This window comes from Schistocerca cancellata, chromosome 7 (assembly GCF_023864275.1).
Source record: "Schistocerca cancellata isolate TAMUIC-IGC-003103 chromosome 7, iqSchCanc2.1, whole genome shotgun sequence".
Classification (NCBI taxonomy): domain Eukaryota; kingdom Metazoa; phylum Arthropoda; class Insecta; order Orthoptera; family Acrididae; genus Schistocerca; species Schistocerca cancellata.
Genome location: NC_064632.1, coordinates 149,844,707 through 149,865,929, shown reverse-complemented (window position 1 = coordinate 149,865,929; position 21,223 = coordinate 149,844,707). Strand labels below are relative to the sequence as shown.

The following is a 21,223-nucleotide window of genomic DNA, read 5'->3' as shown; positions in this document are numbered from 1 at the left end:
TTGAATGAAAAAGAGTGTAAAGTTCAACCTGTTGAAAGTTGTCTGTAAGTTTTACGATGAAACTGTGTATAACTGAAATTCTCGGTAATAATCTGAAAACTGTCTGACTTTTAAATTCCGATTACAGGTAAAGATCTAGAATCATTATAGTTAACATACTTTTTAACATGAAATTATTTCTGCAAATTACCTAATAGGAATATTGTTATAATTAATACGAAAATCATCTACATCTACATCTACATCTACATTCATACTCCGCAAGCCACCTAACGGTGTGTGGCGGAGGGTACCTTCAGTACCTCTATCGGTTCTCCCTTCTATTCCAGTCTCGTATTGTTCGTGGAAAGAAGGATTGTCGGTATGCCTCTGTGTGGGCTCTAATCTCTCTGATTTTATCCTCATGGTCTCTTCGCGAGATATACGTAGGAGGGAGCAATATACTGCTTGACTCTTCGGTGAAGGTATGTTCTCGAAACTTTGACAAAAGCCCGTACCGAGCTACTGAGCGTCTCTCTTGCAGAGTCTTCCACTGGAGTTTATCTATCATCTCCGTAACGCTTTCGCGATTACTAAATGATCCTGTAACGAAGCGCGCTGCTCTCCGTTGGATCTTCTCTATGTCTTGTATCAACCCTATCTGGTACGGATCCCACACTGCTGAGCAGTATTCAAGCAGTGGGCGAACAAGCAACAACTTCCTTTGTTTTCGGATTGCATTTCCTTAGGATTCTTCCAATGAATCTCAGTCTGGCATCTGCTTTACCGACAATCAACATTATATGATCATTCCATTTTAAATCACTCCTAATGCGTACTCCCAGATAATTTATGGTATTAACTGCTTCCAGTTGCTGACCTGCTATTTTGTAGCTAAATGATAAAGGATCTATCTTTCTGTGTATTCGCAGCACATTACACTTGTCTACATTGAGATTCAGTTGCCATTCCCTGCACCATGCGTCAATTCGCTGCAGATCCTCCTGCATTTCAGTACAATTTTCCATTGTTACAACCTCTCGATACACCACAGCATCATCTGCAAAAAGCCTCAGTGAACTTCCGATGTCATCCACCAGGTCATTTATGTATATTGTGAATAGCAACGGTCCTATGACACTCCCCTGCGGCACACCTGAAATTACTCTTACTTCGGAAGACTTCTCTCCATTGAGAATAACATGCTGCGTCCTGTTATCTAGGAACTCCTCAATCCAATCACACAATTGGTCTGATAGTCCATATGCTCTTACTTTGTTCAATAAACGACTGTGGGGAACTGTATCGAACGCCTTGCGGAAGTCAAGAAACACGGCATCTACCTGTGAACCCGTGTCTATGGCCCTCTGAGTCTCGTGGACGAATAGCGCGAGCTGGGTTTCACATGACCGTCTTTTTCGAAACCCATGCTGATTCCTATAGAGTAGATTTCTAGTCTCCAGAAAAGTCATTATACTCGAACACAATACGTGTTCCAAAATTCTACAACTGATCGACGTTAGAGATATAGGTCTATAGTTCTGCACATCTGTTCGACGTCCCTTCTTGAAAACGGGGATGACCTGTGCCCTTTTCCAATCCTTTGGAACGCTACGCTCTTCTAGAAACCTACGGTACACCGCTGCAAGAAGGGGGGCAAGTTCCTTCGCGTACTCTGTGTAAAATTGAACTGGTATCCCATCAGGTCCAGAGGCCTTTCCTCTTTTGAGCGATTTTAATTGTTTCTCTATCCCTCTGTTGTCTATTTCGATATCTACCATTTTGTCATCTGTGCGACAATCTAGAGAAGGAACTACAGTGCAATCTTCCTCTGTGAAACAACTTTGGAAAAAGACATTTAGTATTTCGGCCTTTAGTCTGTCATCCTCTGTTTCAGTACCATTTTGGTCACAGAGTGTCTGGACATTTTGTTTTGATCCACCTACCGCTTTGACATAAGACCAAAATTTCTTAGGATTTTCTGCCAAGTCAGTACATAGAACTTTACTTTCGAATTCATTGAACGCCTCTCGCATAGCTCTCTTCACACTATATTTCGCTTCGCGTAATTTTTGTTTGTCTGCAAGGCTTTGGCTATGTTTATGTTTGCTGTGAAGTTCCCTTTGCTTCCGCAGCAGTTTTCTAACTCGGTTGTTGAACCACGGTGGCTCTTTTCCATCTCTTACGATCTTGCTTGGCACATACTCATCTAACGCATATTGTACGATGGTTTTGAACTTTGTCCACTGTTCCTCAACACTATCAGTACTTGAGACAAAACTTTTGTGTTGAGCCAACAGGTACTCTGAAATCTGTTTTTTGTCACTTTTTCTAAACAGAAAAATCTTCCTACCCTTTTTAATATTCCTATTTACGGCTGAAATCATCGATGCCGTAACCGCTTTATGATCACTGATTCCCTGTTCTGCGTTAACTTTTTCAAATAGTTCGGGTCTGTTTGTCACCAGAAGGTCTAATATGTTATCGCCACGAGTCGGTTCTCTGTTTAACTGCTCAAGGTAGTTTTCAGATAAAGCACTTAAAAAAATTTCACTGGATTCTTTGTCCCTGCCACCCGTTATGAACGTCTGAGTCTCCCAGTCTATATCCGGCAAATTAAAATCTCCACCCAGAACTATAACATGGTGGGGAAATCTACTCGAAATATTTTCCAAATTATCCTTCAGGTGCTCAGCCACAACAGCTGCTGAGCCAGGGGGCCTATAGAGACATCCAATTACCATGTCTGAGCCTGCTTTAACCGCGACCTTCACCCAAATCATTTCACATTTCGGATCTCCGTCAATTTCCTTCGATACTATTGCACTTCTTACCGCTATAAACACGCCTCCCCCTTCACTGTTCAGCCTGTCTCTGCGGTATACATTCCAATCTGAGTTTAGGATTTCGTTACTGTTTACGTCTGGTTTCAGCCAACTTTCTGTCCCTAGTACTATATGGGCGTTGTGATCGTTTATTAATGAGAGCAGTTCTGGGACCTTTCTATAGACGCTCCTGCAGTTTACTATTAGCACATTAATATTGTTATTCCCTGTTGCATTTTGCCTACTCCTATCTTGCCGCGTCTCAGGAGGCGTCTTGTCGGGCCTAGGGAGGGGATTCTCTAACCTAAAAAACCCCCATGTGCACTCCACACGTAATCCGCTACCCTTGTAGCCGCTTCCGGCGTGTAGTGCACGCCTGACCTATTCAGGGGGACCCTACATTTCTCCACCCGATAGCGGAGGTCGAGAAATTTGCACCCCAGATCTCCGCAGAATCGTCTGAGCCTCTGGTTTAAGCCTTCCACTCGGCTCCAAACCAGAGGACCGCGATCGGTTCTGGGAACGATACTACAAATAGTTAGCTCTGATTCCACCCCGCGAGCGAGGCTTTCCGCCTTCACCAATTCCGCCAACCGCCTGTACGAACTGAGGATGACCTCTGAACCCAGACGGCAGGAGTCATTGGTGCCGACATGAGCAACAATTTGCAGTCGGGTGCACCCAGTGCTCTCTATCGCCGCCGGTAGGGCCTCCTCCACATCTCGGATGAGACCCCCCCGGCAAGCAGACAGAGTGAACACTGGCCTTCTTCCCCGACCTTCTCGCTATTTCCCTAAGGGGCTCCATCACCCGCCTAACGTTGGAGCTCCCAATAACTAATAAACCCCTCCCCCCGTGTGCCTGCTCGGACCTTGCTGAAGGAGCAGCCACATGTCCCCTCACAGGCAGAGCGGGCGATGCCACACGGCCAGCCTCCACATTGACCTTCCGCCTCGTGCGCCGCGAACGCCGCTGAACCCGCCACTCCCCTTGGGGAGAGGGTGGCTCAACCGCGCCCGGTACCCGCGAAGATGTCTCGACAGCAGGGACAGTGGGTGAAGCATGTAACACCTGGGGTGTACCTTGCGACGCACCAGACTCCCCACTGCCGCTACACTCCGAGGCAGCAGCCTGAAGACGGCTGACCGCGGCCATCAACACGCTCAGCTGTTCGCGAACAGTGGCCAGCTCCTCCTGCGTCCGTACACAGCAGTCACACATCCTATCCATCCTAAGGAAACAATTTACTGAAGAGAGTTAATCAACCTTTAACTAGACTGCTAATTCACTAAAGGCGGCTGCTTATTCACTAAACTGTGGTTGCTAGCCACTTCTTGTAGAAAACAATGAAAATAGCACTACCTGTCTCTGGACTGTATTGAAAACAAACTCTAGCACTACTGGCACTATGGTTGACTACAGGGACTCTCTCTGACTGTATTCAAAACAAACACGAAATCTATGGAACACTATTAAGAGCACTCGAAAATTAAAGCTTCCTAAAAGCAAATACACACGGAAGAAGAAGTGACAAGTAAGAAAAATACAGTTAATACTTAAATTAAGGTAGCTCGCTGCACAGCAGACGTGAAGCAGGCGGCAGTTACGACGACACTGACACTGACTATGGCTGACTAAAATCATCTGCCTGTGTGTCAACAAGATTCCATTAAAAAATCAGTCACAAGAATATTCAGAATGGCTAACTGTTACTCAATTTAAATGTGTCATATTACAAAAATGCATGTGTTGAATTTACATGAAATTTCACTAATTGAAAAATGTTCCCATATTCTGTCGAAAATGATTGTTTAATTTACAACAAATTCTTACCACGCAACAGATAACCTGATACAGGCAGCACCCACAGAATGAAAAGGTAAAATAAATCATTGGGATGCAGTTTGCCTCATTATTCTTATCTGTTTTAAGTTGTTTTAGCGAACTAGTTTTTGATTCTCTCCTCAGAATTACAAATTATTGTTCACGAAAATGTGTAAGGCGCGACAATGCAAATTTTACCAAACATATTTTCTTTAACAGTGGTGAAATGGTTTCGGAAATATTTGTAAATGGCAAATGAACGTACTCCCAAATTGTATTCACTTCTTTTAATGGTGCATTAGCAAATTCGAAACTACTACGAAAACTGGCATTGTCTTTCTGCGAATCGTCATTAACCATTATTTCAGCTTCTACATTTGTATTACATAATTTGTTTCCTTGGATTACTAATGCAATGTTATTTAACGTATGTAAATGGGAGAAAACTAATTACTGTGACTCATAATCCTCCCTGATTGCCAACCCGTAGCTATTATCGGACACAATAACAGTTTTTTTTACTGGTTTGATGCGGACCACCAAGAATTCCTCCCCTGTGCCAATCTCTTCATCTCACAGTAGGACTTGCAACCAACGTCCTCAATTACCTGCTGGATGTATTCCAATTTCTGTCTTCCTCTACAGTTCTTGCCCTCTACAACTCCCTCTAGTACCACGGGAGTCATTCCCTCATGTATTAACAGATGTCCTATCATCTTCTCCCTTCTCCTTATTATTTTTCACATATTTCATCCGTCTCCGATCCTGAGCAGAATCTTCTCATTCCTTATCTTACCAGTCCTCTTAATTTTCAACATTCGTCTGTAGCACCAAATCTCAAGTGCTTCGACTCTCTTCTGTTCTGGTTTTCCCACAGGTCCATGTTTTACTACCATACAATGCTGTATTCCAGAAGTACATTCTGAGAAATGTTTTCCTAAAATTAAAGCCTATGTTTGATACTGGTTGACTTCTCTTGGCAAGGAATGCCCTTTTCGCCATTGCTAGTCTGTCCTCCTTGCTCCGTCCGCCGTTGGTTACTTTATTGGCTAGGATGGACAATTCTTTAACTTCACGAACTTAGTGGCCATCAATGTTGATGTTAAGTTTCTGACTGTTCTCATTTCTGCTACTTCTCATTACTTTCGTCTTTCTTCGATTTACTTTCATCCATATTCTGAACTCATTAGACTGTTCATACCGCCAGGAGATCATGTAATTCTTCTTCACTTTCATTCAGAATAGCAATGTCATCAGCGAATCGCATCATTACTATCCTTTCACCTTGAATTTTAATTCCACTCCTGAAACTTTCTTGTATTTCCATCATTGCTTCTTCAATGTACAGGCTGAACAGTAGGGGCGAAAGACTAAATCCGTGTCTTACAACCTTTTCAATCCGAGCACTCCGGTCTTGGTCGCCCACTCTTATTACACCCTCTTCAAGCTTGTACATATTGTATATTACCCGTCTCTCCCTTCAGCTTAACCCTACTTTTCTCAGAATTTCGAGCAATTTGCCCCATTTAAGTCTCCGAACGCTTTTTTTAGGTCGACAAATCACATGAAGATGTTTTGATTTTCCTTTAGTCTTGCTTCCATTATCAACCGCAACGTCAGAATTGCCTCTCTCGTCCCTTTACCTTTTCTAAAGACAAACCGATCGTCATCTAGCACATCCTCAGTTTCCTTTCCTATTCTTCTGTATATTGTTCTCGTGAGCAACTTGCATGCATGAGTTGTTGACCTGATCGTGTAATAAATCTTGCACTTGTCAGTTCTTGCAGTCTTCGGAATTGTGCGGATGATGTTTTTCCGAAAGTCAGATGGTATGTCGCCAGACTCATACTTTCTACACACCAACATGAACAGTCGTTTTGTTGCCACTTTCCCCAATTATTTAAGAAATTGTGATGGAATGTTATCTATCCCTTGTGCCTTATTTGATCTTAAGTCCTCCAAAGCACTTTTAACTTCTGACTCTAATACTGGACACCTATCTCTTCTAAATCGACTCCTGTTTCTTCTCCTATCACATGAGACAAATATTCCCACTCATAGAGGCTTTCAGTGTATTCTTTCCACCTATCCGCTCTCTCCTCTGCATTTAACAGCGGAATTACCGTTGCACTCTTAATGTTACCACCCTTGCTTTTAATTTCTTGACTTCCCTGTACGCTGAGTCTGTCCTTCCGATAATCATTTCTTTTTCAATATCTTCACATTTTTCATGCAGCCATTACGTGTTAGCTTCCCTGCACTTCCTATTTACTTTAAACTTTAGCGTTTTTTATTTCTCTATTCTTGAGTTTCCCGGAACATTGTTGTACTTTCTCCTTTTGACGATCAACTGAATTATTTCTTCTGATACCCATGGTTTCTTCGTAGTTACCTTTTATGTACCTATTTTTTTCTTTCCAGCTTGTGTGATGGCCCTTTTTAAAGAGGTCCATACAGTTTCAGAAATTGATTTAAAATTCAAGGTGAAAGGATATCAGTGATACGACTCGCTGATGACATTGCTATTCCGAGTGAAAGTGAAGAAGAATTATATGATTTCCTGATGGTATGAACAGTCTAATGAGTAGAGAATATGGATTTAAAGTAAATCGAAGAAAGACGTAAGTAATGAGAAGTAGCAGAAATGGCTCTGAGCACTATGGCACTTAACTTCGGAGGTCATCAGTCCCCTAGAACTGCTTAAATCTAACTAACCTAAGGACATCACACATATTCATGCCCGAGGCAGGATTCGAACCTGCGACCGTAGCGGTCGCGCGGTTCCAGTCTGTAGCCTCTAAAACGGCTCGGCCACACAGGCAGGCACATAATTAGAACCACACATACTTCAGAGTTAGTCCATTGTGTACTTTATATCGATACACTGGTACATTAAGTAAGGAATTTTGCATCCTAGAAAGTAAAAGTAACCAATAATGGACGGAGCAAGATGGACATCAAAAGCTGACTGTCAATGGCGAAAAGGCCATTCCCGGCCAAGAAAAGTCTACTAGTATCCAAAATAGGCCCTAATTAGAAGAAGAAATGTCTGGATGCTAGTGCTACTCTTAGGTTAAGAGGTTGGCACAGGAGAGGAGTTCATGGCGGTTCGCATAAAAGAAGACTTCCTTATCTCGTTCAAGCTTCTAACATATCACGGCCCGACTCGTAAAACTTTGTGCTTTCCTTGTTTTTATTCAGTCTTTTCTTATGTTTATCTCCCCCTTACTTGTCCCCTCCCGGAGATCCGAATGCGGGACTATTCCGGAATCATTTGCCAGCGGAGAGATCATTATAACTCTTTTTCAATCACAGGCCACATGTCCTACCGATACGCGTTACGTGTCTTCAATGCAGTGGTTTCCATTGCCTTCTGTGTCCTCATGCCGTTGTTCATTGTTGCTGCTTACACCTTTATGGGCAGTTTCCCATCCCAAGGACAAGAGTGTGCCCTGAACCGCTGTCCGCTCCTCCGCCCTCTTTGACAAGGCCGTTACCAGGTTGAGGGTGACTGCTTATACCGGAAGTCTTCGCCCGCCAATGATGATTATCAATGGAAATTTATGCAGTGGCGGTTTTCTGACCTGGAATAGACAACATTTTGATTATTAGTCAGAGACGCTACCCCTGCACTCATCAACTACTAATGCACAAGACTGCGTCTCTCCTCAATTCGAGTGTTACCTATGTGCTTTCCCGTGCTTTACTCAACAGCACACCGTCTGGAAACGAGAGACTGACATCGCTGATGTGTTCAGCATGCAAAAATGTGTAAACTTATAACATTCCGACTTAACTGATAATCTTCATTGTATTTTCATTCAGAGATGCGACAATTGGTAACATACTAAACAAACTGTGAATTACTACAATTTAACTTCATGTCACTCTTTATCGAAGCAATAATGAAGGGCATAAATGAAAGTGTTGTGTCTAGACAAGACAGTCTAGACACAAGGCGAGGAAACCGAAAGGGCACGCGTCAACTCACGCCGACTGGCGTGAAGTCTGGAACAGGATACGTAATGAATGCTATAAAGAAAAGTACGTAGCTGCGGTTATACTTAACTTTAATCCATCATTTGTATACAGCATTCTTGATGATACAAGTGAGACTCTCTATAGAAATGGTTAATGGCGCCTTGCTAGGTCGTAGCCATGGACTTAGCTGAAGGCTATTCTAACTATCTCTCGGCAAATGAGAGAAAGGCTTCGTCAGTGTAGTCGCTAGCAAAGTCGTCGTACAACTGGGGACGAGTCCTAGTACGTCTCTCTAGACCTGCCGTGTGGTGGCGCTCGGTCTGCAGTTACTGACAGTGGCGACACGCGGGTCCGACATGTACTAATGGACCGCGGCCGATTTAAAGCTACCACCTAGCAAGTGTGGTGTCTGGCGGTGACACCACAGAAAGTATCAGAAGTTCGTTTAAATTTCGGAGTTAAATGATATCGTTGATCAGATTTCTTCTTGACATTGCTGTCCTCTGTGAAAGGTAGACTTAATTACAGATGAATGGAATGGAAAATTGAAGATCTTCCACGTGCCGTTAGTTATCTTTAGGAAAGGTGAAATTACCAGACTACTAAAGTTACATACCATAATGGAACTTTTAACTTTCGATCGTCCAATATCATATTGCTCAATCTCTTGATGCAATCGCAGTGGTTGCAATTTTGAGATATCCTTGATCAGATTCGGGGGTTCAGCCCTGTTTGAAATCGATTACCAATGCGTTAATTGTTTATAACGATTATAGTAACGTCTTGTAAACCATCACCAGGTTTTCATGAGTTTCCTTTGGAGATAAAACATAAAATAGTTTTATCATTGCAATGTATACTGACTTAGTCATTTAAAGGGACCTTACAAAATACATCTATTAAAAAAAACTTTGCGAGGAAAAATGACCTATGAGAATTGGATTTATTTTGTTAATAACTTGAGCCGTTGTGAGCAATTTATGTAGTATCTCGAGAAGAAAATTTCTATGCTGTTGGATCTGTTATGTTATCCATCTTAAGAAGATAAGTGAAGTTAATTATATTTATTAATTATGGACAATGCATTTTCAGTGAAGTATAAAGTACTTTAGCTGGAAGAGAGGAATTGATGTGGACCATAACTGCCATAATTTGCACAATATTTTGATTATGGCTCAATTATTTTGAAACGTCCCCTTAGAAAAATTTATATACATGACTGTGCTTAAACTGACACACAATATTTTTAGCGCAACGCAATCTGACTTTCAAAAATCCCTACAAAAGAATGGCCCTGACTAACATTAATCTATACCTTTCACAAATCACTTACCTCACCAAAAATCACCGCTACTCGAACTACTGCAATACAGCGAGCGCCACTACTGCCAGCTAAATAACAGATTCAAACAACGGAAGGCACTAACTACTAGTAGGCATAGTTAGCAAATGAAAGATTTTAATAGCGAACAAACATTGTATTTACCTTAATAGTCATAATATATATAGGAGTTCATACCATCCAGTCTAACAAATTTCAAAACTCCGCCATCTCTCTCCCCAAATCCACCACTGCTGGCGGCTCACCTCCAACTGCGCAACGCTACGCGCTGTTCACATCCAGCTGCCGCTGCCCAACACTACAATGGCAGACAACAATGCAAACTAGCCACAGACTGCACACAGCACAGCCAGTGATTTTCATATAGAGCGCTACGTAACGTTGCCAATAAGGTAACATAAACAGCCTACTTACATAAAGAAAACATAAACAGCCTACTTACATAAAGAAAACATAAACAGCCTACTTACATAAAGAAAACATAAACAGCCTACTTACAATTTGTAGTTACCGTTCATGGAACGTATTATGAATCAGAACTTCCCATCACGCATTGCGGTTGAAACGTAACCATTACATACCTAATGTACTAGCAATTATCCCATCGTTATTTTACTGTAAGTTAGTAATTTCAGACGACATTGCCACTCAGAGTTTTGTATTACTTTTTTTGTGTTCTGCCCACTCGTCTAATTTAGGGTGCCTAGGGACAAATAGTATTAACAGATTTTTACTACAGTAAGGTAATTGAGAATACTTAACTTTGGGAATTTACAGTGGGATGTCGCAAGCAAAGGGCGACGTAGAAAATAAGCAGTCTCTTCAGTACATACAATTCGTAACACAAGAGAAGGAATACACTTCCTAAGTCATCGCTGACTGACTTGACTTAAACTGGGCTGCGGCAAGGCGGCGCGGTGCGTATGTTCTCTTCGTATAGCGGCCGCTCCTCTCTCTGGGTCGTCCTAGAGAGCGGTCGATCAGCGTACTATTGGATGTCTCGTCGTCTCACAGCCCTCTCTGCTCTTCCGGTCTTGACCGTCGTGCAGGCGCTTCACGTTACGCCAGGACGTTCCTCGCTTCCCCCCCCCCCCCCCCCCCCCCTCCCTGGGACCGTCTTTGTGCAGGGAGCGCGACATCGGCGGGGAGGCAGGTCTGTGGATGCTACGCTGGACCAGAATCTGTGGCGGCAAGGGATGTCACGCTTCCGGTCGTACTCCGCCATCCGGCTTTCGGTCTGCCGGAAACGTCCCTCGGAAAACGACCAGAAAGAAGGGTACACGTCCAACTCCTGAGGCCCATAGCAAGATGTCGAAGGCGTACGCTAATGCGGCGTGGGCGGGTCCAGCTCCATCGGTAGGACGAGAGGAAGTTGAGGAGGTGGAGGCTCCGTCTCCACGGGGTCGTCTCGCGTTGTCGTGATGAGAGCCCCTGGCGGCGGCTGTTGCCGCGCTGTCCTCGGGATCCGTGATTGGGGGGGGGGGGGAGGGGAGAGACACAGAAGGATCACCATGTACATGACAATGGCGAATTGGATTGCGATGTCGTCGCTGAAATCCGTCCGGGCCTGAAATGAGATACATGAAAACGCCAAGTCGACGAAAGATAACGCCTCGCTCCACCGTCTGCTGCCGATAAAATCCCTGAAAAACACAATATCACGCGGCTTGAAGCTATACATGTGACCTTCCTTCGGTGCCGGATGCTGAGGAGGATGGAGCAGGTGGAGCAGTGTTCGATGGCGGCGGCTGTGAATCAGTTCCACCGGCGATGGTCCATCTAGTGGATGCAAACTATAGGCGTCGAGAAACAGTGGCAATGCTTGATCCTTGTTGTATGCGGTGCGAAGTTTGGCCATCTGCTGCTTGAAGGTTCTGAGAAAACGTTGCGCTTCGCTGTTTGACTGTGGGTTGAATGGTGCACTAGTTACATACGCGCTCACAGAATGTTTCAAATTCATTTGACGTGAACTCAGGGCCATTTTCCACATTGTGACTTCTGGTAAACCTTCGAAGCAAAAAATACAGGACAACACCTGAATTGTGCTTCGTAATGTTGTCGAGTTCATTGTCACAGCAAAAGGAAACTTGCTATACATGTCAACCACAATCAACCAACAAGTGTTTCAAAAACGCCTCGTAACGTCCACGTTGCCATAGTGATTGCGACTTAGGACAAGCAGAGGTAGTTTTGTGGCGGAGCGAACTGATTTTACACACATGCGTGACACTGTGACGCCATCTGTTTTATTTGGGCGTCCATACCCTGCCAAGTACACTGGCGACGCACTAACTGCTTCGTATGAACAATCCCCCAGTGTCTTTGGTTAAGTAACTGCAACACTTCGTTTTGCAGAGCTGAAGGGATCAACACACGTTCTGTCCACTGTTATTTTGAACAAGAATCACACCTTGCTGTTTAGCGAGGCAATTCCGACGTGTAAAGTATCTGCGCACTACAAAGTTACTTATGCCATTCAGTGAACGAGGCCAAGACGAGCGAATGTATTTTAGCAAAATGTTCAGATCAGAGTCAGCTTCCGTGGCCTGTGCAATTTTCCTATAGTTCAGTGGAAAGAATTGAATCAATTTTGAATGCTGAGATTCGATGTGACAGCAAGATGCAGCAGCAGCGTTAAAGTCTGTGTCACGGTTAATTGGAAGACGTGAAAGTCCGTCCGCATTACCATTTAGAGCTGTCGGAAGATACACAATCTCGTACAGGTGTTGACACAACAACATAGCCCATCGTTGCAATTTCTGGGCATTTCGTACAGGAACGGGTTCGCTGGAAGAAACAAGGACTGCAAAAGTTTGTGGTCCGTTATTACGTAGAATTTTCTACCCTACAAATAGTGGTGGAAGTTTTGACACCATACACAACAGCCAATGCCTCTTTCTCTATTTGTGGATAGTTACACTGAGCTTTGGACAACATTTTTGATGCGAACGCAATAGCCCTGTCTTTATCACCAATTCTGTGCGAAAGCACTGCACCTATTCCGTAAGAGGAAGCGTCAACTCTCAACACAACTGGTTTGTTAGGAACAAAGTGAACCAAGAATCGATCACTGAGCAATGTATCTTTCAGATTTCGAAAAGCTTCTTGGCGCTCATCTGTCCGAACAAAGGGAACATTTTTGCGACGCAACCGATGCAATGGAGCTGCGATTTGGGGAGCATTCCGAGTGAACAGAATATAATAGTTCATTTTCCCTAAAACCGACTGCAATTCTAAGACATTGCGAGGAACTGGCAAATCTCGTATGGCTAACAAATGCGACTGAAGAGGATGTGAACCTTGACTGTTTAGGACATGACCGAAATACTGCAACTCCGGTTTAAAAAAATCGTACTTGTCCAGTCTACACTTCAGTCTGGCAGCAGGTAACACACGAAACAAAGCATGCAGATTTGCAATATGATCTGCAGGTCTACGATCTGCTATGACAGTATCGTCCAAATAGTTTGAACAGTTTTGCACTTGAGTATTCAGCTGTTCAAAATACCGTTGGAAAATGGCGGGTGCAGAAAGACTGCCGAAAGTCAAAGGCAAATATTTAAACAAGCCCAAATGAGTATGCACGATACACACTATTTGAGATTCGTCATCGATCGGTATTTGAAGATATGCGTCGCGCAAATCAATTTTTGAAAAATAGCGACGAGCGCCTAATCTGTCCATGAGATCTTCTGGGCGTGGCAGTGGTTAAGTATCAATTACAGTTTGTTGGTTGACTGTAGACTTACACTCAACAAAGGGGCGAATGCGACCTGTAGATTTGGGGAGCAAAACGAGTGGACTTGCCCTTTGACTAGCTTCTATGGGTGCAATAGCTCCGCTATCTTGCGATTCTTTAAATTCAGGAGCGACGTTCCCATAAGATGATGGGAACAGTTCTGGTCCACCACAATTTCGGCTGACCATTGTCATTCAAAGTAATACGTGCAACAAAATTTTTATTCTTGCCTAAACCTCCAGAAAAAAGTTCAGGGAATTCTTCCAGCAATCTGTCTTTTGCATTGTATGCAGACACTGGTTCAAATGGCTCTGAGCATTATGGGACTTAACATCTGAGGTCATCAGTCCCTTAGAACTTAGAACTACTTAAACCTAACCAACCTAAGGACATCACACACATCCATGCCCGAGGCAGGATTCGAACCTGCGACCGTAGCAGTCGCGCGGTTCCGGACTGCAGCGCCTAAACCGCGTGTCCACCACGGTCGGCTGCAGACACTGGCAGCACATTGTTCTGAATTCGAAATCCAAACAAATCAAAAGAATTAAGGCCAAATATATTCTTACAATGACCCGATAGTAGCACAGCGAAAGTTGCAATTCACGTATGCGAGCGATACATGGCAGGCCGGCCGGCCGCTGTGGCCGAGTGGTTCTATGCCTTCCAGCCCGGAACCGCACTGCTGCTGCGGTCGCAGGTACGAATCCTGCCTCGGGCATGGATGTGTGTGCTATGCTTAGGTTAGTTAGGTTTAAGTAGTTCTAAATTGTAGGGGACTGATGACCTCAGATGTTAAGTTCCATAGAGCTTAGAGCCATTTGAACCATTTGATACATGGCAGGCAAAGTATATTTTCCGAGAACGGGAATGTCTTGTCCATTATAAGCCATCAGGTGCATGCTAGTTTTAAACAGGTATGGTGAGCCTAACAGTTCATATGTGTTATGATTCAGAAACGTAATAGAGGCACCCATGTCCAACTGAAATTTCACACGTTTTCCTCATAGAAGCAAATGAAAAAATAAGTTTGTTGGACTAGCGTAGCAGTGAAGAAATTGTTCGCTTGCTAGTTTTACTAGTGCCTATTGCAGGTGTTGAATACATTGCATTTAGGACATGGGCCTTGTGACTAGATTTTCGTGAGTGGGAAATATTCTGTTGTTTGTTCCGTTGCAACAGGCGTAACACTGTGCTTGCCTGGATAGGCCGTCTTGGAGTTTGTGCCATGAATATGACTGTGGGCGAGACTTAATTCTGTTTGCCTGTGTAGAAAGCTGTTTATGGGCGTGGAGTGTTGTTTACGCCAGGAGGCGCACGCAAGCTGCCGTTGCCTAATGAGCTGGTTGCGAGCAAGGGACTCAACCCGACAAATTGCTCTCCTCAAATTTATTGGCAAACCTGAATCATACTGATCTAGCATTTGCACTACAACTTGAAATGAAGAAGTGAACTGTTTCAAAATCTATTCTCTAAGACTCACATTAGATACATTGTACACGATCGCATCACATAACATTGCATCAGAATATAAAGCACCACAAGCACATTTGAATTTGAATTTCCTTGTGATATCCTGCAAATCTGTTACCCGCTCGCAATAAGTTTGTTCTGACCGTTTCTTGCATTTAAAGAATTGATACCTAGCTGCAACCACATTCAGTTGTTGGTCATAATAGTTAGTTAGAGAATCTACTTATACAACCTGATCATACAAGAAGTTCACTCAGACTGACATTAGGAAAGAGTTTCTGATTACGTTGAAACACTGTAATTCCTACTGAAGATAAAAATAAATGGCTTTTCACAGTACCAGGCACGTTGTGTACAATTATGTGGGCTTCAAACTGTTGCAACCACTCGAGTCATTCCTCATCTTGTTCATTAAATGGGCGAAAAGGCGGTATAGCACTTGGAGCTGCTGTAGGTGGCTGCTGTTCTACATTTCCTTGATTTTCCAGTACTGTTTTGAGTAGAGACGCAATCTGTTGCGTCTTGAAACTGAAATATCTGTGTTAGCTGCACTGCATCTATCGCTTGCAGCTGTGGCGCATGAGAAGCGGGTGGGATAGGTGGGCTTGGCATACTGGAAGAGACAAATGCGAGAAACAGACAAGGCAAGCAATCAAAATATGTACAAAACCAAAGAAAATATCTGCAAGCCCAACCGAAAATACTGATTAGCAAAATCACTATAAGACACTGTTAAAGCAAGTAAACACCCCTACAAAGACAAGAAAAGAGAGAACTAAAGTGCCAGCATAACAATGGCCCATGAAAAGTCAACACAGGGAAGAAGTGTTGGCTGTCGTACCTTGGTTCATGTGACACTTAGTCACCAATGTTGTATTCTGCCCACTCATCTAATATAGAGTGCCTAGGGAGCCTGCCTTCTCGGATCGCTAGAGAACAATTCAAGCAAATAGTATTAATAGATTTTTATTATAGTAAGAAAATTGACAATATTTAACTTTGGGAATTTGCAATGGGATGTTACAAGCAATCTCATCAGTATATACCATTCGTAACACAAAAGAAGAAATACATTTCCTAAGTCGCTGCTGCCGAACTCATAGACTGCCTGGAGTTCAACTGGGCCGCGACTAGGCGGCGTGGCGTTTATTTTGTCTTCATGTGGAGGCCACTCCTGTCTGGGTCGTCCTAGAGAGGGGTCTGTCAACGTACTATTGGCTGACGTCGTTTCACAGCTCTATCTGTTCTTCTGTTCTTGACCAACAACTTTACACAGCAATGAATACACAGCAAGCTGGTGCTGAGACTTCACGACACATGAAACAGCAGGCATTCGATATAATTAATGAACCTGGATATTTCTCGTCGCTTAGCAAAGGCCAAAGTCTTGAGCAATCTTCAAATACACTCCTGGAAATGGAAAAAAGAACACATTGACACCGGTGTGTCAGACCCACCATACTTGCTCCGGACACTGCGAGAGGGCTGTACAAGCAATGATCACACGCACGGCACAGCGGACACACCAGGAACCGCGGTGTTGGCCGTCGAATGGCGCTAGCTGCGCAGCATTTGTGCACCGCCGCCGTCAGTGTCAGCCAGTTTGCCGTGGCATACGGAGCTCCATCGCAGTCGTTAACACTGGTAGCATGCCGCGACAGCGTGGACGTGAACCGTATGTGCAGTTGACGGACTTTGAGCGAGGGCGTATAGTGGGCATGCGGGAGGCCGGGTGGACGTACCGCCGAATTGCTCAACACGTGGGGCGTGAGTTCTCCACAGTACATCGATGTTGTCGCCAGTGGTCGGCGGAAGGTGCACGTGCCCGTCGACCTGAGACCGGACCGCAGCGACGCACGGATGCACGCCAAGACCGTAGGATCCTACGCAGTGCCGTAGGGGACCGCACCGCCACTTCCCAGCAAATTAGGGACACTGTTGCTCCTGGGGTATCGGCGAGGACCATTCGCAACCGTCTCCATGAAGCTGGGCTACGGTCCCGCACACCGTTAGGCCGTCTTCCGCTCACGCCCCAACATCGTGCAGCCCGGCTCCAGTGGTGTCGCGACAGGCGTGAATGGAGGGACGAATGGAGACGTGTCGTCTTCAGCGATGAGAATCGCTTCTGCCTTGGTGCCAATGATGGTCGTATGCGTGTTTGGCGCCGTGCAGGTGAGCGCCACAATCAGGACTGCATACGACCGAGGCACACAGGGCCAACACCCGGCATCATGGTGTGGGGAGCGATCTCCTACACTGGCCGTACACCACTGGTGATCGTCGAGGGGACACTGAATAGTGCACGGTACATCCAAACCGTCATCGAACCCATCGTTCTACCATTCCTAGACCGGCAAAGGAACTTGCTGTTCCAACAGGACAATGCACGTCCGCATGTGTCCCGTGCCACCCAACGTGCTGTAGAAGGTGTAAGTCAACTACCCTGGCCAGCAAGATCTCCGGATCTGTCCCCCATTGAGCATGTTTGGGACTGGATGAAGCGTCGTCTCACGCGGTCTGCACGTCCAGCACGAACGCTGGTCCAACTGAGGCGCCAGGTGGAAATGGCATGGCAAGCCGTTCCACAGGACTACATCCAGCATCTCTACCATCGTCTCCATGGGAGAATAGCAGCCTGCATTGCTGCGAAAGGTGGATATACACTGTACTAGTGCCGACATTGTGCATGCTCTGTTGCCTGTGTCTATGTGCCTGTGGTTCTGTCAGTGTGATCATGTGATGTATCTGACCCCAGGAATGTGTCAATAAAGTTTCCCCTTCCTGGGACAATGAATTCACGGTGTTCTTATTTCAATTTCCAGGAGTGTAGATACTGAACTTAGCAGTGCAATCTTTTCTCTACCCAGGTGTTCTCCTAAATTCGTCCTGGGCGTGTTCTCATGTTTCATTGGCCAGACAAGAATCATCATCATCATCATCGTCATCATTGTATTCAAATATTAGGCCTTTTGAACTGTTCCAAACTCAGAGTTGATCACATAATCAGTGTATGGGATGTCCTACTTTTCTATTACCCACTGATTTGCGTAGTATGGCAGTATATTATTATCAGTCATATGTTGGACACGGTATTTAATGCTTATTCTGTATTTTTCAGTTATAGATGTAGTGGCTTCAACGTCTGGTTCATTTCTAATATCGTTGTTTATTTTGTGGTCCAGTAATGAATATCCCGCAATGAAGGTGGGTAACTTCTTTCCTGGTGATTCCATTCGTCGTAATTTGTCAGGTGTTAGGATCCAAACTTTGCTACCATACAGCAGCAAAGGCAAGTTATTACTTTATAAAGTTTCGTTGATACTTGTTTCTGTATGTTACATTCTAATGAACGTTGTGCGATTTCACAGAAATGTCTTAATCTGACCAATTTTAGCTCTGCATCACCTGACTTCAAAAATTTAAAATTACACTCTAGGCATACAAACTCTCCTACTTGTTTGATTATTTTATAAAAATTTTGCCTCTTATGGTTTCCAATTCTTGAAATGCAATCGCTTTAGTTTCATGTATCGATATCCACATTCCGTTCTAGTGACGATGTGACTCAGTTTATGTACTGCAATTTGAAACTTTTCTTCAGATTCTCCTATAGTAAACTACTCATAAAGACATGGTCACTTCATGATATTAAAAAAATCATTTCTTCATGTGTTATTGAATACAGTCAACCATTTATGAATGATATCGTCAGTGTAAAGATAGATAATGATGGGAGAAACTGGACTGCCTTGTATAACTTCTTGATTAATATCGGCAGATTCCGTCCCATTTCTTGCATTGCAATTAATTATTACGACGTTTCATGGCGTTTCCCTGCTAGCAAAGACCAGTACACAGGATTTGGTAACAAAGTGACGTACTTCAGTGTCAGCTGCAATAGCAAAAAGGAATCGAGCCCCATCCATTCGTACGTCAGCTGTGATCACGGATATTCGAGCACGGATGATCCAGAGTCCAAAGACGTCGACACGTAGTCACAATAACTGAACGTTTCGCGCAGGTCTTCCGTGTAAAAGTCAAAATTTGACAGTGGAATGATACATCAGCTGCTGTATTTAATGAGTGATGAAGTTTGTTCCATCTGACCGGATATGTGAACTCTCAAACACGAGATACAGGTCAACCAACAGTCCCTATCCGATTCAGGAGGAACCTCTTCGCGGTGAAAAAATCGGAATGTTATGTGTCCTGCCAGCAACTTGAATTGTGAGTCCCATATATTTTTTTTTAACAACAGCTACCACTGCTGTATATATGTGAACCTTTGAAGAATTTTAGTCATAATTGACACCACCCCGTGTGTTTCAATAGGGTGGGGCGACCTGTCACACTTTACGCTGGCCATGCTCACGAATTCACGAAAAACTCACAGAAGAAAGTACTGCCAGCAAAGGATTGTGGCCGTCGCTTTCGCAGCACAAGGAGGTCATTTTCAGTACCTGAAGTAGTGTAATGTAAAAGACAAGATCAATTCAGTACATACAGAGCTTCGCGATAGCCTGTTTGTTATTTTTTTTACTATATATTTATGACTTGATTAACTATTTGCTGTAATATCTGTTCATGGGGGCAATCATTTGTGCGTAATTCGCTAGCAATCTGTATTCGAAACCGGATTTTTGTTCGTCACTCTGTATTATAATTGTGGAAGTAAATCTGTCAATTTGTACGAATAAACTACTGAAGCAATTTCGATTAAATTTGGTATGGAGGTAGTTTGAACCCTTAGAGAGACCATAGCCTGCTTTAGAAAGTGTGCGGTACAAGTTATTTAGTGATGTGAAGAATATTACTGAACCCTTAGAAAGACCATAGCCTGCTTTAGAAAGTGTGCGGTACAATATATTTAGTGATGTGAAGAATATTACATGAAATAAGCAAAAAATGTATTCTTCGAGAAAGCTACTTACTCTTGGACTTTTCAACTTTATCGAATTTGTGAAAATATTGTCATTGATAATATGATCTACGTGATATCAGCACAATTAATACAAGGCCTAAGCAGTCCGCAATTTGTCTAGTCCATTTTTCCCTATTAACACTATAAACGCGGAAGAAATTCTGTGTATTTCTTTTTCACGACTAAACCGCTGAACCTGTTTCTTTGAAATTTGGTTTTAAAAATAGCAGGGACACTGCAGAAGATGGTAGGCTATTCTAGAACTTAAAAAAAGAACAAAATCGTCCCCTAAGATGTTGAAGTAGACACTAGAACATACATTTTTACGTCGATGAACGTAAACTATGTTGAAAAATTGTAAAGCATGTTACGTAATGTACGTGTTTTACAGTGTACGGCTACTTCGACAGCACAATGCAAAGACACGTGCTTCTGCCCATGTCTTGCACACAGCGCTCACCAGTGACGCTGTGCATGTCACGAAGTCGAGCAGAGGGTGAATTGGGGGGAGGCACACGTACATCATCACGAGCTATGTTTACTTGAACAGGCAGAAACAAGGGGGCAGCTGATATTATTACATCTAGAATAGATTATTTACTCACCATAACTCCTCATAACAAAAATACTCATATGTGAGCATAGTCACGGTAACACATCGTGCCCCATTACACACTTAACTTGCTTTATTTAATCGTTTGGTGATTTTATATAATATACAGTTGATATGAGGCAAATGATTTTATACAATATACCTATGATATAAAACAAGAATAAACCTTAAAGTCCGTGTTTTTCAACCAGTTAATTAAGCTGGGTGTGAGAGTGAACAAGTCATCGGGAATTCGAGGGTATGAATGAAGTAGACAGCGTTGGACTAAATGTTCAATTGTCTGCTCTTCTCTATTACATTCACACATTGGTGAAGTGATGCAGCCTCATTTGTACCTGAAGTAGTTACAACAACCATGTCCAGTCCTTAACTTACTGAGGCGGCACCAAAGTTTCCTCGGTAGATCAAAACCTGTTGGCTTCTTTGCGGGATCTAGATGATGGGCTCTTGTTCCCAATGTTTTTGTTGATCACTCATGCTTCCAGCTTTCATTTAGATGAAAACCTTCCGCGGTGAGTGGTCCTGC

At 43.6% G+C, this 21,223-nt stretch overlaps 1 protein-coding gene across 1 annotated transcript in view; it reads left to right on the top strand.

Annotated features, from left to right (window-relative positions):
* LOC126092671 (orexin receptor type 2-like) overlaps window positions 1-21,223 on the top strand; it is a 98,033-nt gene that overhangs the window by 16,922 nt on the left and 59,888 nt on the right. The gene's annotated exons all lie outside the window — the stretch shown is intronic.